General features: G+C 45.5%; 1 long non-coding RNA gene across 1 annotated transcript in view; it reads right to left on the reverse strand.

The window, feature by feature from the left end:
• Positions 1 to 26,054, reverse strand: part of LOC124595547 — a 447,507-nt gene that overhangs the window by 59,875 nt on the left and 361,578 nt on the right. Inside the window, exon 2 of the long non-coding RNA XR_006978222.1 lies at positions 23,501 to 23,528. This is a non-coding gene — a long non-coding RNA (uncharacterized LOC124595547). The remainder of the gene's footprint in view (positions 1 to 23,500; positions 23,529 to 26,054) is intronic.

The raw sequence follows: 26,054 nt of genomic DNA on the forward strand, positions 1-26,054 counted from the left end.
ATGAAATAACAACAAAGTCAAAGTGGGGCCACCTTCGGCACCCGAAAGAAAAGTATTTATAGATATGAAAACAAAATAGAAGTACATCCCATTGCTAGCGTTAGTTTTTCCTAGGTCGCACACTCGCATAGTTGTCCTTAGCTGATCACTTTACTTGGTCGGTATCACAACGACAGCACCGCCGCTCATCTTTGCGCACCCGGCACACCCCAAGTATATGGCGGGTCCGCAAAAACCGTTACTAGGAAATTGGCATACCAATCTTTGCACTTTTCTAGCCGTAACAGTTTTGTGTGTCCATCTTGCAAGTATAGTAATCCAGTACGTTCAGTACGTTCAGACGTGTGTCTCTATAGATGTAATGGACCGTCATGGGTGTATTGCGTACTTTTTATCATTTGTAGGGTATTTTCGGTTGACGACAATGTACCATGTTGATCTGACTGTTGTAGGTAGGTGGGGGTGGTGGACCGTGCGCCACACCACGTGCCAATTAACAGCTGGATGTTTCCGTTCCACCCTATTCCGGGCGAACTGTCGAAGAAGCAGATGGTACACGTGCTTCGATGTCGACTGTCGGGTCGTCGGTAAACGCTCTCGAACGCAACTGTGTTCCACGATGAGCGTGCGCACATACATTAACGGGGGCGATATATGGCCAACACTGACTGGAGGAAGATGCGATGTTGGTACTAGTTCTTCGATGATCTTTCCCGTAAGCGACTGATTCCTGTTGCACCACAGTTTGAGTATAGTATTGATATACATGGCACGCGCCTTCTCGTGCACGTTCACTAAACCAACGACCCCTCTCGCGCTGAGAGGGTAAGCGCGTTGTACTGTACCTTAAAGAGCTGTCCCAGGCATGCATAGTACCCAAAAGCCGCCTGAATCCCCATAGCCATCGTGCGCGTCAAGGGGAGAAGGTGTATCAGGTGGCACATCATGGGCACGAGATAAAGGTTGACGAGTAACACTCGTTACAGCATATCCATCGACCGTACTGCCGTGCGGACTCTGAGTAACAGCCTTCTGTAGTTGTCCGCAGCCGTTCCCGCTGTCTCCTTATGACAGGTGATACTCAAACAGCGGAGGGTTTCCACCGCAGGTAACGGTCCTTCCGTTCCTGGTTCTAGTCCACGCCCCACATGCATGAATTGTGATTTTCGGTAGTTGACCTCACTTCCAGCTGCCATCCCATACGTCTGTAGCCAATCCAGTGCTGTTTGAGTCTCCCCCTCATTCCGTACGAGGAACACAATGTCATCCGCGTATGCTCTGCATTTGATTGATAGATGCCGCAGGGAGTTACTTGTGAGACGGCGGCGAGGACCTGCGGGGCACGGTTCTAAAGTGATCGCATAAAGGAGGATCGACAAGGGGCAACCCTGTCTGACTCACCTTAAGATCTTAAGATAGTTCTCCCTCCGTTGACCACCATCGCTGATCTGGCGCCGTGCAACAGCCGCATCACAGCATTGGTCAATAATGGTGAGACACCCATCCTGTTCATCACCGCTGCGAGGTACACATGATCCACGTGATCGAAAGCATGATCGAAATCTACAGCAACCGTCGGCCCCCCGGAGGCGGCATGCAGCCGCGAGGGCGACGACGTCACGATAGTCTCCCAAGGCTGTGCGGTAAAATTCCAAAGGCAATCCGTTTGGACCTGGGGACTTGTTGCAGGCACCTCGTGTAATCGCTTCCTCCAGCGTGATTTCAGATAACCCGTCCACTTTCCCGTTCACACTCGTCGCGTCTGGGATCTCTTCCAGGACATTCCCCAGCTCCCTCTGATCCTCCCCATTGCTCGCACAGAATCTGCTAAAATGATCCGTGAACGCCTGTGCTATGCCCCTATATGTTGTAGAACGATGGCCATCGCCGAGATCGATCTCATGTATTAACGTCCTTCGTCTTCTTCGTCTTTCCTTTATCACCTAATGTATCGAGGGAACCTCGTTGGGCAGGCAATCCTGCGACCTGGCGCGTATCATCGTACCCGCTATCCTTTGCGTCGCAAGTTGTACCAGCTTCGCCTTGACTCGGTGGACGGACGTCTGACGTTCTCGTGTAGGTGGTTGAGCTAACAGTTCCCGGAGAGCAGTAAAGTAAAACTCTTTGGTCGTGCGCTGCCACTGAGAAACCTCCTTCCCGTAACCTATTAACGTCCTCCGTAAAGCTGGCTTCGCGCACTTGATCCACCACTGCAGGACAGAACCGAAAGAATTTCGTCGACGGAGGCCACGCGTCCTCCACCACGCGTCGGCATTCTGCATCACGCAGGAGGGAGACGTTCCTCTTCCAATTACCCCTCCGTCTCCATACCTGCTGTCTAGCAAGGTTAACCATACAAATATGTACCTCGTGATCTGTAACCGCTGTCGGTCATATTTCTGCGTCCACCTTCGACATTCCTAAGCCCTTGAAACGTAGATCCGATCCAAACGGCTCGCGGAGTGGCTAGTAAAAAATGTATATCCTGGTTGGTTGTGATACTTCAGGTCCCATGTATCGACTAATTCCATCACGTTGACTAGATCCCCAAGTTCTTGGCTAGTAGTATAGTTAGGATGTTGGTCCTTTCTGTTGAGCACACAATTAAAATCTCCGCCGAGTATGCAAGCATCGTATCGTCCCTGGAACAACGGTGTATGGGCGTAAAAATCTGCTCTGTCCCTTCTCTTATCCGAGCCTGACGGTGCATATGTGTTGATCAAACGTATTCCACCTATGGTCATGGCTGTACCACGGGCAGAAGGCAAATACTCTACTTCGTCTGCACGTATCCCTTCCTTTAATAGTATCGCTGTGCCAACGCCTCTCTCGTCACACGGGGAACAGTAAATGTCGTAATCGTAAAAGTCCGAGAGGGGAAGTACCCGAACTTCTTGTAATAGTGCTACGTCTAAATCTGCAGCCTTTATCATGTCACTGAGCATCTTGATTTTTACCGGCGTCCCAATGCTATCGATGTTAACAGACCTTCCGGTCTTACACCGGGAGAGTGCGTGGGAGCAGTTCCTCCGGCAAAATCTGTTCCCCACGGGGGTGGGTCTTCTGACCAGCCCCCTCGCGTCCCATCGGTGTCGTGCGTTGTAGGCGCCGGAGCCTCCTCAATAGCCTGTGGCCGTCGATCGAACTCCTTCGCTGTGTCTGGAGCATCGTCAGCGGTAGGTCGTGTTGCCGTCCCGCTGGCCACGGTTGCATCCACCCTAGGCAGTTCTTCTGTATCCATGGTCGTCTGCTCTGTACCCGAAAACGTCTCAGAATTTCCTGCTAGATCAGGTTGGTCGTTCTCCACCGTAAGGCGACGCTTCTTCCGGCGGTTTGGTGATCGCCGTTTTCGTTGCCGGGCTTCAGAATCAGAGGTCAGCATGGTCTCCAGTTGTTCGTGGGGGACGTCGGAATCGTGCGTCGTCGTATTATCGATGTCTGCAAGTGCCTTATCTGAAGGGGCCGCAAGCGGCACCGAAAAGAGGGCGTCCTGTGACTGCTGCAAGCGGCCCAGCGCAACGTCGTACTTCCGTGGCTCACCACGATCTGCCTCAGTCTGTTTGTTCTGGTACGCTTCTGTCTCGCGGCTCACGTCATCGCGTAATGCGGCGACGTAAGTCATGGGGAGCACAGTCGGTTGCGGTGGGAGGGGTGGATCATCCTGTGGCAGCTGTAACAACCTTCGTTGAGTACACTCAGAACGGACGTGTCCCTCCTTCCCACACCCAGAGCACGTCCTTGGTTGTCCGTCGTAGATGACAATCGCCCTACAACCGGCGATGTACAAGTATGACGTAACGTGTTTTCGGAGTTGGATCCTTATTTGTCTGACACCATTGAGGACAGGATACGTCTTGAAACTCGCCCATTTTTCAGCCACGTGTGGTAGGACCGTTCCGTAAGGACGCAGGGCGTCTGTCACCAATTCTTTTGGCACTTCGAATGGAAGCTCAAAGACGCGGATCATTCGGATGCCCATGTCGGCGTGTTCAACTGTTACTGCTCCAACATTCCTCTCCGAATGACAGAAACAAAGTCCTTGTCGGTGTCGGAGTAGTAGTGCGTCACATGCCGCTTCATTTATGAGCTTGACATAGACCACGCTGCTTACTACAGATAAATGTATTCCTACTAGAACGTCAGGTTCGATTTTCACCTCGTCCCGTAAATAACGTTCGATCTCGTAAGCCTTCGGTCGAGCATATTCGTTAACAAAACTAAATTTCAGTGTCGATTTGCGGAACGACAAGGCCATGATTCGTTCTATGTAGCCGGCCGCGGTGGTCTAGCGGTTCAGGCGCTCAGTCCGGAACCGCAGGACTGCTACGGTCGCAGGTTCAAATCCTGCCTCGGGCATGGATGTGTGTGATGTCCTTAGGTTAGTTAGGTTTAAGTAGTTCTAAGTTCTAGGGGACTGATGACCACAGATGTTAAGTCCCATAGTGCTCAGAGCCAGAGCCGTTCTATGTATAGCGCGGCACACCGCTACACACTTAACGTAAACACCTCTCGCGCAGACGTGCGGCAGGGACGTAAACACCGTCCGAACCGCTGCGCCGCTGAAGGCTGACTAACTGAAGCGCCTAGAACCGCTCGGCCACCCCGGCCGGCTCTCACATGTACCTCACGCAGTCATGCGGATGTTGTGTGGAGGAGTACGTGGTCAGCAGACGGCTCTCCCGCCCGTTCCGCCAACTTTTCAGACAGTGGAACCGCTACTACTCGGTCAAGCGGCTCCTCAAATGTCGTCATGAGGCTGAGTGAATCTCCGTTCCAGTCCTCTCACCAAGGAAAAAATTCTTGACGGTACCAGGGATCGAACCCGGATCCTCCACCTGTCAGCCATCTATGGTGACCCATAAGCTATGGATCCGGACAAAAATTAGTTACGCCGTCATTCATTATTTATTTCGCGTCAGGAATATAATATACGAAATTGGAAGATATAGAGATTAACATTTAAAAGATGCACCGGGAAAAATATATGCCTGTTCAACAATTCATCGCGAAGTCCTAATTTTACGAGATTCGTGAGACAGTAAAAATAACAGCAGCCATAAAAATGAACATAGAAAAGAACTGCTATTTTAAGCAAAAAAGTAACGTTATGTAGGTGTACTTGATGTTCTAATTACCATCAGATCTGACATGATGATAAAGTGCCTGTGTTGCTTTACAGTCGAGAGTTCCGTGATACAAAATAATAACGGAAAATATAAGTACGTAAGGGACGAAAAAAACAAAGACAGAAAGCAATGCTGCTTCGTAACACAAAACGAAGCAACAATAAACGCAGTCCTATTCATTTCCTTAATTTCCAGCGGAACGAAGCAGAGATAAGCCGCGTCTTTAATTACGATTCTAGGGTGGTTACAAAAATCGCGAAATTCTGTGACATGAAGTACTTCAGCTTCCTCATTAGATGTAGAACAATTGTTTGGAAGCTACACAGCAGTTCCACCGTTCCAGTAAAAGTAAGCCAATGGCGTGTTTTTTATACACATTAATCCAAAGACGCTTAACATTACGTGAGAATAAACAGTGGAGCGGTATTGTATAAATAATTCTTGCTTTGAATTCATAGCTGAAGAAGTACTAGCAGATGTACATAAATGGTTTTAAAGCAAAAGAAATACCTAAATGAATATTATCATCGAATGGACGCAAACGACTAAAAATTCCTTCTGGGCTGACTTTCTACCATATTGTATTTCTTGGTGGTGCAGCTGTATTTTCGGCGGTGAATACCCAACTGGAATTCCAGGGCTAAAATACGCCTCGAATAAATATAAAAAATGACGCAATCTTGTGTCCCTGGTCATAAAAGAACACTCATTTCTAACAACAACGGGAAACTTGGGAAAATGCATGATGACGCAGTGCTGTCTTGTAAATTAGCTATTCACAACCGGTTTCGGTCATAAAATATTTTCACAGTACTGTACAAAAGAACTAAAGAAACGAGGAATCCATGAACATCGAAACAAAACACAATTTCCAAACAAAAACTAAATTGGAAACTTCAAAACTTGCAAAAACATTTTTACAGGTACAACATTGCATGACATTCTTGTCTTAGATGTAAACGGAGGACATGGTTGTCTCAAAAACGTATGAAACAGTTAACATAGGTGTTGAGTAATATCGCAATAACTCACAAGGGAAGGCCACGACGTTTGGAACGCGGATTTACTGCAAACTTCGTACACTCGTAGTACTCCATGAGGACAACAAAATGTGTAAGCAGTAGCGCGTACTTCTCAGGCATTATTGAGAAAGTCGCAAGATAATTTCGGTCGTCAAATATATATGGCTGTGCGTGGCCAGTTTTACAATGAAGCAACGGCAGCCGAGTGTTTAGCGTTCAAGCTCCGTAATCGCTGGATCGCTAGATCGAGTCCCGTTCGTCAGTTGTATTTATTTCTAACACAGTCATTTTTTTTACTATTTATATTACAATTGATATAATGGGAAAATACGTGTAACCGGATGATATTTCATTAAATTTACAATGTTTTTTCAAAATTGTTCGTATTTAATCGAAAGAGAACGAGAAATTGCTTCCGGTGAAGACGCTATTAAAATGCACTCGATACTGCATGACCAATTATCAGCGGTGATATTTAAGAAAATGCTGCGTTCTACATGGTTTGCTTCCAAATTATCGGCTGAAAGAGAGGTTTTTGAAAATGTTGACGTGGTTTGTTTTTCCACGGAAAACCTCAAAAGACCTTGCGTATGCGGAAACATAGCATTTAATCAATGTAGCTAGTGCCGTTTAACTTTATGTTTTCCATGTTTTTACGAAAAATACCATCGTGCAACTTATACTCTTAATGTCGAAAGCGACGATTAATTGTACATCTTTCGAAAGCCGTTAGTACCGGTCAAAACCTGCTGGTAACAAGTAGTTTCGGGCTCCTTCCAGGTATAAGGGATTTCTCAAATCACGGACAATCATACATTTCTAGTATCACTTTATGCGTTTAGTCGTTTACTAGTCGATAGTTGAGAATATTATATCATTTGTGATAATAAAAATTTGTAGACTGCCAAATAACATTGCAAATTTAATAAAATTTCATCCGGTTACATGTATTTTTCCCATTATATCAATTGTAATATAAATAGTAAAGAAAATGACTGTGTTAGAAATAAAAAGAAACTGACGAACGGGACTCGATCCAGCGAATAAGAGGCTTTGGACGCTAAGCACTCGGCTGCCGCCGCTTCGTGGTAAAAATGGGCACGCACAGGTATATATATGTCGACCGAAATTGTCTTGCGATTTTCTCAATAACGCTTGAGAAGTACGCGCTACTGCGCACACGTTTTCTTGTCCTCATGGAGTACTACGAGTGTACGAAGTTTGAAGTAAACCAGCATTCCAAACGTCGTGGCCTTCCCTTGTCAGTCAGCAGCAAGTCACTATTAGCAGTCCAACACACAAATCCACGAAGACACAAAGCTAAGTCAAAGGTCGTACAACCAAAGATGATACATGTATAATGTAAGATGCATCATAATGTCTAATTTAAGAAGTATAAAAAATGAATAACAACTTTCATTTATTTATTCGTTCACAAGCACGATGAGAGATACCAAAGGTCTAAATACAGCCAAGCAACTACTTGGAAATAAATTACATTCAAGTGCGTCAGCAGCATAATAAACAGAATAAAACTTCCATATCAAGCCATAAAATGATTACATACACACCTGCACTGAAAAAATAATCATAAGCCTTTATACATTCTTGTAGAAAAGAAAGAAAAGTTTAAAAAAATCAAAAATATGAATAAGGTCTATATATGAGGCCTTCTTTGCGAACGATGGAGGTGGAGCAGTGGTTAGCACACTAGTATTCTGGAGGACGACAGTTCATTCCCGTGTCCGGCAATCCTGATTTAGGTTTCCACTGATTTCCCTAAATCTCTTCAGGCAAATGCAGGAATGTTTCCTTTGCGGCTATACTACGTACAATACAGGGTTTGTCTTACGAGGATAACACGGCAAGTATTTCTCATGGACTTCGCTCAGTGGAAGAGGAGTCAAAAATAAGTCAACACTTGTATCGGCTTGTCCGTAGATATTTGACCGTTTTGAAAGAAAGACGGTCAAAGTTTTTCAGCTTTTTCGTAGGTAGTCCACTTTATGTCCCTTTTACCGCACAATATCCTCTGACGAAACACTGGCTCAGTGGTTAGCGTCGTAGGTTGCTAATTTTGCTCACCGTGTTCGAAATCCAATTATAGTTTTTGTTCATTTTATTTGTATTCTTTTCATTTATCTGTCTATATCGGTTACTACACGCATGTTTCTTATCAAGTTAGATGATACAAGGACGTTATATTAACTGTAAAATTACAACCTGATTTCAGAATTAGTCCCACACATTTATTAAATAATATATATGTATAATATGTTGAGGGGTTACAACCACTATGCCACTGTTTCATTAGATGATATCGCGCGGTAAAAGGCACATAAAGTACCTTGAAAATACCTCGAAAACTTTGACCATGTTTTTTTTTTTATTTTTATTTATTTTTTCTTCTTCAGCAACGACTGAATATCTACGGATAATCCGAGACACGTGTTCGCGTGTTTTGACTCCCCTTCCACTGCGCGAAGTTTCTGGGAAATCGGATTATGGCACTTGCCGTGTTCTCGTCGTTAGCCAATTGTACATCCAAAAGTATGCACCAGAGCTAATAGATTACCAGATAAGAAAAGATAAACATAATGTCGTACGCATAAAATTGATTATCAGCTTAACACGTTTGTGGGGGAGGGAGGTTGGGCATAGGCATCTAGTACTAGAAACAATACTAAAAGTGATTGCGGATCCTGACATATGCATAGCTGTCAGCTCTAAGAAAAACTAATAAACACTTAAGCCCACACAGTACGTGCTAAAATAAATATGAAGGGTAATAATTTGAAAATGTCACAAATGATGGAACGGAAACTCGTACAGGGTATAAAGACAAATGTACCTACACACAATAGTCAGACGATAATGAAAACATCATTAAAATTATTCAACAGGAGACAGAGCTCAACATATGTAGTCCATGTACATAACTGAATCTATAGATCCAATATGCCAAAAGAATCAGAGTATATACATCATCACAAAATGATTGTTTCCAAGATGAAACGGAATTTTTCACTGTAGCACAAAATCCAAGGCATAATGAGAAGGATAAGAGACAAGAACAGGAACGTTGCAGTTGTTAGGTACCTTCATATAAGAGTTCAAAAATTGTCAAAATAGTCTTACAGCCTTCTGTACAATGACCTGAGAAGAAAGTCTGCAAGCGCCAATGTAGGAGGACATGCCAATAGTACTGAGGTGATAAAACAATTATTTACAAATCCGCGGATGTAGTATATTTCCAGAATGAATTTTCACGGTACTTCAAAGCGTGCCATCATTTGAAACTTCTTGGCAGATTAAATCTGCCGTACCGGGACTCGAAAGTGGGGCCTTTAATCTGCCAACAAATTTCAAATCAGCGTACACTTCGCTGCAGTGAAAATTCTTTCCGGAAACCCTGTCTCCTTTCTTGCAAAAGCGCTAGTCGCGCAAGATATGGGGGCGATTTCTGTGAATTACTGGTGGAAGTCTCCTACCTTTGGCGGAAGGAAAGCAGTGAGGGAGGACAGTGAGCAGTTCTTGGATAGTTTCGTCAGCAGAGCAGTTGCCCCCGAAAGGCAAAGGCACCAGGTTCGAGTCCCGGTCCGCCACAAGATGATGATGATGGTGATAGTGGTGGTGGTGTTTGGTGCGGCACTTAACAGCATGGTTATCAGCGACCGTACAAATTCCCGATCTTTTCACAGTCCAGTATCGCCATTTCCGGTATGATGATGAAATGATGAAGACAACAGAAACACCCAGTGCCCGGGTGTAGAATATACACGACCCGGCTGAGAATCGAATCCGGGACCCCGTCATTTACCGGCAGCAACTCTAACCAGTAGCCGGCCGCTGTGGAAGAGCGGTTCTAGGCGCTTCAGTCTGGAACCGCACGACCGCTACGGTCGCAGGTTCGAATCCTGCCTCGGGCATGGATGTGTGTGATGTCCTTAGGTTACTTAGGTTTAAGAAGTTCTAAGTTCTAGTGGACCTCAGATGTTGAGTCCCATAGCGCTCAGAGCTATTTGAGCTAACCAGTCGACCACGAGCTGCGGACTAACCTACACCAAAGTTACAATGTAGCATATATCATGCCAGTTTGACGACTTCAACAATCGGAAGACGGCTCTAATGACCAACAGCGTACTTCAGAACTATTGAGCGCAGTTCCATGTCTGTGCTGATGCTATGTGCTTGAACTCAATATAAACTACAACAGTAATGATGTTCGTAACCTGTGAAATACATACTATGAAATGCACACACAGAAATAAAGCTGTGACAGGTCTTGTCACAACTCTTCTATATTTAAAATAAAAGGAAGGTCAGCGTTGGCCGTAATATTGATGTTTTATTGATAGTAGAATCGACTTTTGATCACATAATGATCATCTTCAGTGCTGCAAGCTGTGGTGTACAAATTAAACTCAGACACTTCTATCAAGTTGTCAATAAATAAAACTGAGAAGCGATCACAATAAGTGAACTATGTGATCGATAGTCGGTTCTGCTATCAATAAAACATCAATATTACGGCCAACGCTGACCTTGCTTTTAATTTAACATATATGATGGTTGTGCACACAGCACTTCATGGAGTCGCCAGTCTTCTATATTTAATAGCGTGTGTCCGGGTGTGCAGCCGAGTAATTGTTTCCATTTTATGTACAATATTTGGGCGACCGACCTACCCGTCTTCTTCGGGTGCTGCGCGTTTTGCTGTTACATGTACCCGCTGGCTGGATCCCAACCAGACTGTGAGCTGTTGTTGGTCTTGCACCGCTATTAATAGCTGAGCTTGACTCCTAACTCTTTAGTTGTTCAGAGCTCGCGCTGAATGTGCTTGAAACGCAGATTGTTTCAGCGTTCCTTTGCTCTGGCGGATGTGATGACCCGCGAGATTTGATAAATTGAATGGCAGACCCCAAGCGTTATTTACATTGAAACCTCTGTCACTATTTTTTAGATTTCCTGACATCTTTATTTCAATAGACCGATTAAATTGTCGTTTGCACCACGATACTGGCTCTGAGCACTATGCGACTTAACTTCTGATGTCATCAGTCGCCTAGAACTTAGAACTAATTAACCCTAACTAACCTAAGGTCATCACAAACATCCATGCCCGATGCAGGAATCGAACCTGCGACCGTAGCGGTCGCTCGGTTCCAGACTGTAGCGCCTAGAACCACACGGCCACTCCGGCCTGACCACGATACTGATATCATCGTATTTCATTTCATGATTGCATTGCTTGGCTGTTATAGCCGGGTGTGTCGCTGATGTTACCATCTTTCCTCGACTGTTATGATAGTCTGCCCCCGCATAAGACATGCCACATTCGCATGGAATGCAACGAACACCCGGCTTACGGATTCCATGTCGCCGTAGGAGTCTACCCATCTTTTTGGAAATACGAGATGCACAAGGCGAATGTTCATAATATAACATCATTGGGACGTAGTGATATATCAGTTAAGTAAAATTGGTACTTTTAACAAATTACTGCTTTTACTAGAATGAGATTTTCACTCTGCAGCGGAGTGTACGCTGATATGAAACTTCCTGGCAGATTAAAACTGTGTGCCCGACCGAGACTCGAACTCGGGAATTTTGCCTTTCGCGGGCAAGTGCTCTACCATCTCAGCTACCGAAGCACGACTCACGCCCGGTCACACAGCCTTACTTCTGCCAGTATCTCGTCTCCTACCTTCCAAACTTTACAGAAGCTCTCCTGCGAACCTTGCAGAACTAGAACTCCTGAAAGAAACGATATTGCAGAGACATGGCTTAGCCACAGCCTGGGGGATGATTCCAGAATGAGATTTTCATTCTGCAGCGGAGTGTGCGCTGATATGAAACTTCCTGGCAGATTAAAACTGTGTGCCCGACCGAGACTCGAACTCGGGATCTTTGCCTTTCCCGGGCAAGTGCTCTACCATCTGAGCTACCGAAGCATGACTCACGCCCGGTCTCACAGCCTTACTTCTGCCAGTATCTCGTCTCCTACCTTCCAAACTTTACAGAAGCTCTCCTGCGAACCTTGCAGAACTAGCACTCCTGAAAGAAACGATATTTCAGAGACATGGCTTAGCCACAGCCTGGGGGATGTTTCCAGAATGAGATTTTCATTCTGCAGCGGAGTGTGCGCTGATATGAAACTTCCTGGCAGATTAAAACTGTGTGCCCGACCGAGACTCGAACTCGGGATCTTTGCCTTTCCCGGGCAAGTGCTCTACCATCTGAGCTACCGAAGCATGACAGCCTTACTTCTGCCAGTATCTCGTCTCCTACCTTCCAAACTTTACAGAAGCTCTCCTGCGAACCTTGCAGAACTAGCACTCCTGAAAGAAACGATATTGCAGAGACATGGCTTAGCCACAGCCTGGGGGATGATTCCAGAATGAGATTTTCATTCTGCAGCGGAGTGTGCGCTGATATGAAACTTCCTGGCAGATTAAAACTGTGTGCCCGACCGAGACTCGAACTCGGGATCTTTGCCTTTCCCGGGCAAGTGCTCTACCATCTGAGCTACCGAAGCATGACTCACGCCCGGTCTCACAGCCTTACTTCTGCCAGTATCTCGTCTCCTACCTTCCAAACTTTACAGAAGCTCTCCTGCGAACCTTGCAGAACTAGCACTCCTGAAAGAAACGATATTTCAGAGACATGGCTTAGCCACAGCCTGGGGGATGTTTCCAGAATGAGATTTTCACTCTGCAGCGGAGTGTGCGCTGATATGAAACTTCCTGGCAGATTAAAACTGTGTGCCCGACCGAGACTCGAACTCGGGATCTTTGCCTTTCCCGGGCAAGTGCTCTACCATCTGAGCTACCGAAGCATGACTCACGCCCGGTCTCACAGCCTTACTTCTGCCAGTATCTCGTCTCCTACCTTCCAAACTTTACAGAAGCTCTCCTGCGAACCTTGCAGAACTAGCACTCCTGAAAGAAACGATATTTCAGAGACATGGCTTAGCCACAGCCTGGGGGATGTTTCCAGAATGAGATTTTCACTCTGCAGCGGAGTGTGCGCTGATATGAAACTTCCTGGCAGATTAAAACTGTGTGCCAGACCGAGACTCGAACTCGGGATCTTTGCCTTTCCCGGGCAAGTGCTCTACCATCTGAGCTACCGAAGCATGACTCACGCCCGGTCTCACAGCCTTACTTCTGCCAGTATCTCGTCTCCTACCTTCCAAACTTTACAGAAGCTCTCCTGCGAACCTTGCAGAACTAGCACTCCTGAAAGAAACGATATTGCAGAGACATGGCTTAGCCACAGCCTGGGGGATGATTCCAGAATGAGATTTTCATTCTGCAGCGGAGTGTGCGCTGATATGAAACTTCCTGGCAGATTAAAACTGTGTGCCCGACCGAGACTCGAACTCGGGATCTTTGCCTTTCCCGGGCAAGTGCTCTACCATCTGAGCTACCGAAGCATGACTCACGCCCGGTCTCACAGCCTTACTTCTGCCAGTATCTCGTCTCCTACCTTCCAAACTTTACAGAAGCTCTCCTGCGAACCTTGCAGAACTAGCACTCCTGAAAGAAACGATATTTCAGAGACATGGCTTAGCCACAGCCTGGGGGATGTTTCCAGAATGAGATTTTCACTCTGCAGCGGAGTGTGCGCTGATATGAAACTTCCTGGCAGATTAAAACTGTGTGCCCGACCGAGACTCGAACTCGGGATCTTTGCCTTTCCCGGGCAAGTGCTCTACCATCTGAGCTACCGAAGCATGACAGCCTTACTTCTGCCAGTATCTCGTCTCCTACCTTCCAAACTTTACAGAAGCTCTCCTGCGAACCTTGCAGAACTAGCACTCCTGAAAGAAAGGATATTGGAGAGACATGGCTTAGCCACAGCCTGGGGGATGTTTCCAGAGTTTGGAAGGTAGCAGACGAGATACTGGCAGAAGTAAGGCTGTGAGACCGGGCGTGAGTTGTGCTTCGGTAGCTCAGATGGTAGAGCACTTGCCGCGAATGGCAAAGGTCCAGAGTTCGAGTCTCGGTTGGGCACACAGTTTTAATCTGCCAGGAAGTTTCATATCAGCGCACACTCCGCTGCAGAGTGAAAATCTCATTCTGGAAACATCCAGAACGTTACTGCTTTTACTAATTTTGCATAAGGCGAATAAGCAATTCTTGGCTTCTGAGCAGAGACGGCTCGCTCCAAGTCGATTTCCGCGTAAATGATAATCTTTGGTGGGCTCTCAAACGACGAAGCTACTTGGCACTTAGCAGAAGCAAGGTGAGCTGGGTCGCAGAGACAAAGATGGTTGGCAGTCGGTGGAGTGGAGACAAACCCGCACAAGACAGATCAGAAAGGCGCGTGTTTGGCCATGCATTGCGGAGTTCGCAGCCGTGTTCTGGTGTGGATCTGGCAGTGAATTGGAATGATTGTTGTTATTATTGTGCTGCCGTGGATTTGTCTCTTGTTGTCTTCCGCACAAGTGTCTTAGCTTCTTTGCGTCTTTTCCGATAGTTGTTTTTGGGCAGACTTTAAGGTGAAGATTCCTACTATTTGGAAACCGGGATATTATACGTTGGTATACTCTTACTCCATGATTTATGGTCGCTTGTGACTGGGTGGTGGTTGTACCCCGATATATTTATAAATATATGGTTCAAATGGCTCTGAGCACTATGGGGTTATCAGTCCCCTAGTACTTAGAACTACTTAAACCTAACTAACCTAAGGACATCACACACATCCATTCCCGAGGCAGGATTCGTACCTGCGACCGCGGCTGTCGCGCGATTCCAGACCGCAGCGCCTAGAACCGCTCGGCCACCTCGGCCGGCTTATAAATATATATTTGGTGTATTATTGCTTATTAGGTCTCGTATGCGAGCAACATGAGTGTCTTTTTTAGGGACCTTTGCCTTACGTAAGGAAGTACCGGTTGATGTTCCGGGCGTGTTATTTTGCCTACGTGTGTTGGTGAGAGCCGGGCAAACTGTAAGGTAGAGGCATATTTGCCACTCCTCCACTTATTGAAACCTTGCTGAATGTCAGTTTGTAGTTTTAAGGTTTGTTGTTTTGAATTCCTGATTACTAAAAAAGATACTTAGTTGGAATTGCCATTCATGCTTTGCTGTTCCCTTTGTTTAAGATATGTTGTTGTTTTGTGTTGATTAGTCGATGCATGCCTCTTCAGTGCCTAAACTGAAAACGCACTTGTACTTACGCCGATTTGTTTGGCATCCATGTTAGATCTGCCGTAAGCATTATGCGCGAAATGTTGTTTCAGCTTCACTATAGAGGGACAGTAGCTGTGAAATGTGTATTTTCGCTTCTTACGGATTATTTGGGCTATTGTTCGTAATGAAAATTTGCACATTGGCCGTTGAGTGCATCAACTGAGCACGTGGCATTTGTACTGCTGCTGGTACATCTGTGTGTTCCTCAGGTGTGCCTGCCATACTTGGCTGTCTGTCTGGCCTAGAGGGGGCCTTACAGCAAACACGGCTGCCGGAGTGATCGGTTCGTTACACCTGCGCCTTGACATCCGGACAGACAAGTCACACATTGCAACTGTCAAACGGTCTGTGAAACGCTGGCAGCGAGTCCCCATGCTGTAATTAAAGTCTTATGGTTCTAAGTTGCTGCGTCTACAGAGAAGTTGAGTTCCATTAAATTTGAAATATTGGCTAACTGTCTGATCCGGGTGATCATGTTAATTGTATTTTATTTTCTCCTTAAATGTGCCATGGCTTTTGAAACCCTTGGGAGATTAGCAGTGGTGACAAAAGAATTTTGTCGTAATCTTTCACTCGCTACATATCTGGTACTCTTATATAGGTAATGTTGTATTCTGTTGTATCGTACAGAAGAAGAAAGAGTAAGTGAGCGTCACTGACGATTTCAGAGCTGTGATTTTCTATTGTTAAGATAAAACAAATTTCAAGTTCTTAGCTTAAATCCAAGTTGTGTAAGGAGTTCGTGCTTCTGTCTGTAGCTTAAAGAGGAGTCTCTAGTTCATTATGTTTATGTTTTTAAAATCTCAGCTATTACCAAGTTTATCGCAACTAATTATTAGGGGCCTTTAAAATTGTTTCAGTTATTTAATGTGTCATATTTATTTGCGCAATTTGTTTGTTGGCGTAATAAAGTTGTATTTGTATTTTTGGTAAAAGGGTGAATGTCGTTGCGAAGAAAACTGTTGGCGTCCAATCCTTCCTCAGTTGTTTTGGGTGTGAATTTCCCGTATCAGTAGGGGTGGCAGTAAATTTACTAAAATATCGGCAGCCTTCACATCCACCAGAAGTGGAAAATGCTGATAGAATATGCGTTTCACGGAATAACACTGAGAACCCTGAAAAACAAGAGAGCATCAATGGGTGTAGGGAGCGTCTGCTATAAATAGCGGCGCGAGACTAGCAATGTATAGCTGGAGTTCGGGCAGCGAGTACACGTAATAGCGAATTTCGCACCACCTTAAGAAGACAGCTGGGTCGGTTGTCCAAGTATTGTGCATAAACTGGCAACCGTAACTCGGGAGAAGGCCCTGAACCACGTCATTAATCTATCACGCCGATAAAATCTGGGGGGATCACAACTCTTTGGCCTGTCTCAGTGGAGAGAAGAGAGCAGAGCGACAACGGGCCTAACAGGGCGGGACGGAGGCGGCCCCCGGCTTCCTTTGGCGCGCCCTGCAGGATCAGCAGCGGCAGCGGCGACGGCAGCCTTTGGAGGCCTCCCTCGCCCTCCGCCTGCCTTTCCCTTTCCCTTCCAACCTCGTCAACGCCCCCGGGATCGGCACGCTCCCCAGGGAGCTAGACGTACGTGACCTGCCGCGGGCACGTGGCCGTCTGGAGCGAGCCGACGCGTGGCCTGCGATGGGACGGGAAGGGAAAGGAAAGCGAAGGAGACGACGAAGCGCAGCCGACGCCGACTCGCGCAACCGTCACTCCCAATACTGAGTTCAGCTACGAAGTATACGTACATTACAGTCACATCTGCAAGGCCCCGGATTGTATGCGGCGGGGGGCGCATTTGGCGCTTCACACCATATCCTCATTCCGTCCATATCCTCATAATGAAGTTACTGTTCGCTGATATTTCCCTAGAACTGAAAAAATCGGCAAAACTCCTCAGAAAGAAACTAAGCATGATCAAATGGACAGGGACAAACATGAGAAATAGTCTTGCCGTTCGCCGTTTCTACTCTACGAGGGGGGACCCAAAAGTAACGATAATTGGCCTGCGGTGTGAGGGTGAGAGGGAGAACACATTGTTCGACCAGGTGTCCGTTACGGTCACACCACCTAAGTCAGTGTCACTGTGAGTGCATCGGTTCGCCCGTGAGAGTTTTTTTAGTAATACAACTTTTCCCATTTCGGTGAAAACGTGATAGCAGATCGTCGAGAGCAACAGACGGGAGTGAAATTTGGTTTCCTGTTGAGGAAATTGGCCGCGGAAACTATTTTAATGCTTAAGACTACTTATGGGGATGTTTCCCTGAGGGAAACCAGAGTCAACGAGTGGTTTTCACGTTTTAAAAATGGAGAAATGTCAATTGAAGACCACCCCGTTCAGGACGCCCCTCAACATCAAGATGTGACGAAATCTTCGACAATATCAATGCCCTCGTTCGTGAAGAGCGTCGCCGAATCATTGATCAACTCTGTGAGACGTTTGGAATATCACGGAGTTCAGTTCACAGGATTTTTTCCGAAGATTTGCACATGAGAAGGGTTGCAGCCAAATCTGTCCCTCGTCTTCTTACAGACGAGCAAATGTTTTGAGTTTCACAATCAGCTCAAATAGGACCCTGAATTTTTTTCAAGGCGATTACTGGTGATGAATCATTGTGCTACGGACACGACCGCGAAAACAAGCAGCAATCAAGCCTGTGGAACACAAGTGTCTCTCCTCGTCCCAAAGAAAGCTCGCCAAGTGAAGTCAAACATGAAGACAATGCTCATTTGTCTCTTCGATTGCAGAGGTGTTGTGCACGCGGACTTCGTTCCCCCGGGTCAAACTGTCAACCAGGAGTCCTACAATAAGGTTTTGAAAAGATTGAGGGAGAGTATCCGGAAGAAAAGAGCAGATCTTTGGCGCACAGGAGATTGGTTCATCCATCATGAAAATGCGCTGGTCCACACAGCCTCTCTATAAAGTGGTTTTTCACCAAAAACGGCATGACACCGATTGTCCAACCCACTCTGTCCCCCACCCTATTCACCGGATTTAGCTCCTGTGTTTTCTTATTGTTCCTCAGACTCGAAAGGGACATGAAAGGATAGAATTTTGCGACTGTGGATGAAGTAAAACAAAAATCGCTGGAAGGCATAAGGAACATCCCGATAAATGAATTTAAAAACTGTTTTGAATAATGGAAGGATCGTTTGAAGAAGTGCGTTGTGGTCAATGGAAAATACTTTGACGGTGATCAAAATTTGGTAAACAATTATTAAGAAATAAAGAAGTTATGATTAATTTCCCGTTTTTTTGGGGCGCTCCTCGTAATTTTGAATCATTCTCTGAAGGTGGTAGTTTTACTACAAATTTTGCCACATATCTTATGAAGATTTCTTACCGCTAAAATACTGAATTCGCGCCTTCGAATATCAAGAGAAGAATATTAGCGCCACAAAAAGCGACAGAAATCTTTCTGGTTTACTAAATTTTCACAGACAATTGATATAGTGCTGTGTCTTTTTTCGTGGATTCAGTAACATCAGGGTGACCTGCATTCACGATAGCGTCGCAAGAAAAATACCCGGAAAATTTCCTAACAACATGCATTACCTGAGGACACCAAGTTCAAGATAAGTGAAGGACATTTCTTAAAAATTAGGAAATGTCTATTATGTTATTAGAGGAGGCGGCAGAGGGCAAAAATTCTAAGGCAGGCAGACGTTGCGCGTTCCTGGTACTCGCAGAGGTCAGTGCAGGACAGGAAATACACTCCTGGAAATGGAAAAAAGAACACATTGACACCGGTGTGTCAGACCCACCATACTTGCTCCGGACACTGCGAGAGGGCTGTACAAGCAATGATCACACGCACGGCACAGCGGACACACCAGGAACCGCGGTGTTGGCCGTCGAATGGCGCTAGCTGCACAGCATTTGTGCACCGCCGCCGTCAGTGTCATCCAGTTTGCCGTGGCATACGGAGCTCCATCGCAGTCTTTAACACTGGTAGCATGCCGCGACAGCGTGGACGTGAACCGTATGTGCAGTTGACGGACTTTGAGCGAGGGCGTATAGTGGGCATGCGGGAGGCCGGGTGGACGTACCGCCGAATTGCTCAACACGTGGGGCGTGAGGTCTCCACAGTACATCGATGTTGTCGCCAGTGGTCGGCGGAAGGTGCACGTGCCCGTCGACCTGGGACCGGACCGCAGCGACGCACGGATGCACGCCAAGACCGTAGGATCCTGCGCAGTGCCGTAGGGGACCGCACCGCCACTTCCCAGCAAATTATGGACACTGTTGCTCCTGGGGTATCGGCGAGGACCATTCGCAACCGTCTCCATGAAGCTGGGCTACGGTCCCGCACACCGTTAGGCCGTCTTCCGCTCACGCCCCAACATCGTGCAGCCCGCCTCCAGTGGTGTCGCGACAGGCGTGAATGGAGGGACGAATGGAGACGTGTCGTCTTCAGCGATGAGAGTCGCTTCTGCCTTGGTGCCAATGATGGTCGTATGCGTGTTTGGCGCCGTGCAGGTGAGCGCCACAATCAGGACTGCATACGACCGAGGCACACAGGGCCAACACCTGGCATCATGGTGTGGGGAGCGATCTCCTACACTGGCCGTACACCACTGGTGATTGTGGAGGGGACACTGAATAGTGCACGGTACATCCAAACCGTCATCGAACCCATCGTTCTACCATTCCTAGACCGGCAAGGGAACTTGCTGTTCCAACAGGACAATGCACGTCCGCATGTATCCCGTGCCACCCAACGTGCTCTAGAAGGTGTAAGTCAACTACCCTGGCCAGCAAGGTCTCCGGATCTGTCCCCCATTGAGCATGTTTGGGACTGGATGAAGCGTCGTCTCACGCGGTCTGCACGTCCAGCACGAACGCTGGTCCAACTGAGGCGCCAGGTGGAAATGGCATGGCAAGCCGTTCCACAGGACTACATCCAGCATCTCTACGATCGTCTCCATGGGAGAATAGCAGCCTGCATTGCTGCGAAAGGTGGATATACACTGTACTAGTGCCGACATTGTGCATGCTCTGTTGCCTGTGTCTATGTGCCTGTGGTTCTGTCAGTGTGATCATGTGATGTATCTGACCCCAGGAATGTGTCAATAAAGTTTCCCCTTCCTGGGACAATGAATTCACGGTGTTCTTATTTCAACTTCCAGGAGTGTATATCAATGAAGATTTAGACTTAATGTAGACTTAATTCTTACAATACTAAGTAGCTTATCGGGCGACAGATTTCCTCCAGCGAACGCTATCAGTGGCCATGTTTCCATCTGCCTCACGGTTTACGTCCATGCATCGAAAATCCTTTTTCAAAACTTCGTTTCCAGGTGTTGAGATGTCCTCTACTTCTCTATCCATCCGTTGGTTTCCACAACAGTGCTGATTTCCGAATTGTTCGATCTTTCATCCGTAGAACATGCCCCGCAAACTTCACTTTTCTTCCAGCAACATCTTCATCTACATCTACGTGTCTACTGTGCAATTCACGCATAAGTGCCTGGCACAGGGTTCTTAGAACCACCTTTAGACTAATTCCATAACGTCGCACTCTCTAACACCGCATGGTAAAGATGAACATTGAAATATTTCTTCTCCCTTTTTATTATGGTGATTATTTCTCCATCTGTAGGCTGGTGACGGTAAAATACTTCCTCACTCCGAGGAGAATGCAGGTGACTGAAATTTGGTAAAAATATCTCCCCACAACGAAAAACGCCTTTGTTTTAATGATGATCACGCCAACGCTCTTATCATATCCGTGATACTCTCTCCCCTATTTCGCGACGGTACGAAACAAGTTCTCTTACTTGCACTTTTTCTTATTCTCTGTTAATCCTGTCTGTAAGGATCCAATATCGCACAGCAATTCTCTGACGACGAATAAGCGCCTTGTACGTCATCTTGGATTTTCTTTCTCCAACATTATGTATGTGATCGTTCCAGTTGTAATCCCAAAGTATTCAGTTGATTTCACAGCCTTTAGATTTGGGTTATTTATCGTATAACCTTACCAGATTTCTTTACGTAGTCACGTGGATGATCTCAGACTTTTCTTTATTCAGTCAGGTACCAACTACACACCAGGCGTATGATGTCTAAATTATTTTGCAGTTCGTTTTGATCTTCTGATAACTTCATTAAACGCTAAACGGTTGCATAATATGCAAACATTCTAAGAGAGCTGCTCAAATTGTTTACTAAATTGTTTATATAGCTTAGGAACAGCAGAGGTCCCACAACGCTTCCTTGGGGAACGCCAGATATGATTTCTGTTTTGTTCGATCACTATGTACTGTGATCTTTATGACGGGAAACCTCGAATCCAGTTAGACAACTGAACCGATACTTTGTAGGCATGCAATTTGATTACAAGTCTATTGTGAGGAACTGTGTTAACAGAAGGCTGCGTAGACCTCTCTTTCTCAGCACTATTTTTGTAACGTGGTCGCGAAAACTGATCTTTAAAATTCGCCTAAAGCATTGTTGTTGGATAGTTTTGAACTTGTGTGCTGATATCACTGTAATCTTTCAGGTCTCATATACGTACATGGCCATCGGTAAGGTGCTAAGAAGTACAGCCAAAGCTTTGTGAAAATTCAATATCAATGCCATAGGGATATCCTTCTTTGGAAGAGTGCAACAGCTTTCGTAATTATGCTGCTGATATCTGCATCTACATTTCGCTGTTTCAGATAAGGTTAAAAATTGGTTCAAATGGCTCTAAGCACTGTGGGACTTAACATCTGAAGTCATCAGTCCCCTACACTTAGAACTATTTAAACCTAACTAACCTAAGGACATCACACACTTCCATGCCCGTGGCAGGATTTGAACCTGCGACCGTAGCAGCAGCGCGGTTCCGGACTGAAACGCCTAGAACCGCTCGGTCACAGTGGCCGTCTTTCCCATAAGTTGCCGAAATATGGATACTGGCCAGTGTTGTAACATCTTGTCTTGCTCTATAATTTGAGTAGATATATTACCAATTCTTATACGCTTTGTGTTTCTCTTATCACCATTTAGTTTTAACCCTACAGAACTGGCCATTTCATGAACTTCGGAGTCATTAGCTGCAAACATTGTGGCATTTCTGTCACAAGAACGTTGTAATCAGCAATGTTATAAAAGGGACGAAAACGACGCCAACCGACGTGTTTATTTATAAAGGCTCGTAAACCGACAGCTTTATTTTCCCATTTCCCATTCAGTTAAAATATAAAAAGATTTAATAGACAATTACAAAACTTGTGTGACAGCTACTGTTTGTAACTGGCAAACAATCCTTGGAACTGCGTTTTCTTATCTAGTAATTCTCTGTTTTAGCATCATTGCTGATCCTCGGCATTACACCTAAATAAATATGACGCTGTTAACCTTGATGTTCGAGTATCCTGCAGTAATTGTACCCGAAAATTGCCAGCAGATACGAAATTTGTCACAGTACGGCCTACCGAGTGAGGTGGTGCAGTGGTTAGCACACTGGACTCGCATTCAGGAGGACAACGGTTGAAACATGCGTCCGGCCATCCTGGTTTAGGTTTTCCATGATTTCCCTAAATCACTTTAGGCAAATACCGGGATGGAAAGGGCACTGCCGGCTTCCTTCCCCATCCTTCCCTATCCCGATGGTACCGGTGACCTCATTATTGCCTGACTACGACATCAAGATTAGTGAGCAGCACGTATCAGTACGAAACCAAAATGCTTGTCCCCTGGGAAACATACATTCATACCCGACAGGTTGGTGAGCACCCAGTGCTGTAATGATTTGCAAAGATCCCGTTACTGAAACTATTTTGAGACCCAAAATTAGGAAGAAATCATTATTCCAACAGCAAATAATGGAACTGCTGTGTTACTGTTGCATATATCGTTGTTAGTGGGAAAGAATATCTCGAGATTGGACGACATGACCTGCTGTCATTAAGATTTGGAAAGGCACAAAAATGATTATCAAACAGAAGATCAAGTTCCATGCAGTAACCCTTAATATTCGGTAGACGCATTTTCTACTTTTTTGTTATTATTATTATTATTAATATTACCATCGATTTTTCCTGTTTGTGAGTTGTATAAACATTATGCATACTTCGACAAGTGACCAATGAGAATGAAAAGAATTGTTGGCAACCTAATTTTTCATCGTAGCTAATATAAGGAAATGAGACAATTACGTACCTTGCCGCTAGGAGCAGTTCGATTTCACCTGAAACAGAAGAGTACTTTATGTTAGTATAGATGATTCAGAACACTTTAGAGTACTTTGCAAATTAGACAGGATCCAGTATCACTTTCACTCTGCAGCAAGTGCTTATTGCTGAGAAATTTCTTGCCTAGATTATTACTTTATCGTAGAAGTGCTCTTGATCCGGACCTTCCATTGATTATAGTTGATTTTTAGTGGCACATGGAAGATCTGAGGCTATTCGTCAGATGTGCACGGATAGCTCGGTTGATTGCCGCGCAGTGGAAGCCACTATAGTCAGTTCCCACCTCCGCACACAGTTTTAATCTGGGAAAAATTTGTATGAAACTTCAAAAACATTTCAGATTATACGCTTCAAAATCTTTACGCTGAAAGACTCCTTACGGATGAAACTATACTTCTCATCCAGACAAAAGCGCTACAAGAATGTCTGCGCCGTGAAGCTGTATTTGTCTCTGAAGAGCACATTGTGTCAACCTGATATTGTTCGAGAATAAACGAGCAAGTCACACACACACACACACACACACACACACTATTCTGAAGACACGATCTTTGACAGGCGATTAACAAAGAGAGAAACTATAAAGTCTGCAGACAATTGTTTTCCATACATCACTAGATTTCCTAGTGCGATTAAGTTCAGATATAAATCCAGTTCTCTAGTGTTGGGTTTTGTTTGAGCTTTTAGTCATTTCGGACGAATACCTCCCACACCGCGGAACCCTCGAAAAACCCTAAAATGCCAGTACGGCACATTCACCGCTGCAGAGAGCTTATCTGGTCGCCATCAACTTGTCAGAGGATTTTATGCTTTAGACTACGTCTTCGTAATATTTTATAATCTTCACGTAGAAACCATATGCAGACAGTCGTTTCTCCCTCGCTCTGTTTACGAGTGAAGCGCAAATGAAGCAAGGAAGTGCTATGCAAGGAAATTTAAAGCATCGGTATGTGGAGTACGAACTGTATCGTAGTCTAGGAGTTGTCAAAAACCGTAAGTACCAACAATCCTTCTCAAACTCCCTCAGAACTGTTTTCCTCTACGCCCTTCGCAGCTGGATCATCGATGTTACGAGCAGTTAACACACGTACCTTCTTTAATTTTGCAAATTTGATCCCCTAAACGGTTGTTCATACACACTTGCAAGAAGACGTGCCTCGACGATCTACTAATGCGTCGCCAGGACGGGGGTTTTCTGCCACTGATGTCGAATGTGAACGCCAGTCTTTACGATGACGGGCTGATGCGACGGAGATGGATTTTTCAAAAAAGATAAAAAGCCTTCATTGTAACCCCCTCCTTTCCTGTTCTGGTAGATCGTACTGAGGTCTTTATTGACAGGAACCAACGTCTGAAGTGGTAGAGTTTCTTGGAGGCTTCTTAATTTTAGGTTAAAAGTGGTTGTAGCATTAGCTTCTCCTTTTTTGTCGGCTTTAGTAATCTATATTCAGGAATGTGGGAAAAAATTGAAACAAAAAGTGGTAGAGCGCTAGCTTTGTATGTGAAAGGCCATGGGCTCAATCCTTGGCAACTCCAAAATATTTTTAGCATATTCCACTCAACGCTGAATACCATAGACTTGAAAAGTTAAATACCAACAAAAGGAAATGCAGCAGAACCAGCCGACAACGCCACAAGCCTATAAGCAATTTGATACTGCAGAGATGACTTCGGTCATTCACACAAATACTAAAACAATTAAAAAAAGTGAGCAGCTTCTTTGAATAGCAATCAAAACGTCGTCGGTATCGCGTTCGAACCCCGCCACTGCTTAAATTTGTACTAAATATTGTAACAATGGCGACCGAATACTTGTGGCATAAGAAGTCAACGGGCCTTTGAAAGAGGGCGTTGGAACAGAGAGTGGTTCGGGGCACTCTGTTGCCCTAGTCCCACATTGGGGTCTCCAGGAGGGGGCTGCCAAGGAGGGGGTGACAGTGAGAAAAAGATCGAATAGCCAACGAAAGGGTGATGTTCTACGAGTCGGGGAGCGGAATGCAGACTTTTGAACGTGCAGGAAAGCTAGAAATCGCAAAGGGAACTGCTAGGGCTAAATCAAGATATAGTGGGTATGAGTGAAGTGAAATGGAAGGAAGACAAGGATTTCTCGTCAGGTGAGTATAGGCTAAGATCAACAGCAGCATAAAACTGAATCACGTGAGTAGGATTCTTTACGAATTAGAAGGTAAGACAGGCAGTGAGTTACCGTGAATTGTTCAGTGATAGGGTTGCTCTTGTCAGAAGCGACAGCAAACCAACGCCGACGACAATAGTTCAGGTATGCATGCCAACGCCGCAAGCATAAGATGAAGAGAGAGAAAAAGTATACGAGGAAATAGAAACGGTGATTCAGTACGTAAAGGAAGGTGAAAATCTAACAGTCTTGGGAGACTAGATTGTGGTTGTTGGGTAAGGACTAGAAGAAAAGGTTACGGGAGAATATGGGCTTGCTGATAGGAAAGGGAGGGGAAAAAGACTAATTTTCTTCTGCAACAAACTTCAGGTGGTTATAGTGAATACTC

The sequence above is a fragment of the Schistocerca americana genome, chromosome 2 (genome assembly GCF_021461395.2).
Source record: "Schistocerca americana isolate TAMUIC-IGC-003095 chromosome 2, iqSchAmer2.1, whole genome shotgun sequence".
In the NCBI taxonomy this organism is placed as follows: Eukaryota; Metazoa; Arthropoda; class Insecta; order Orthoptera; family Acrididae; genus Schistocerca; species Schistocerca americana.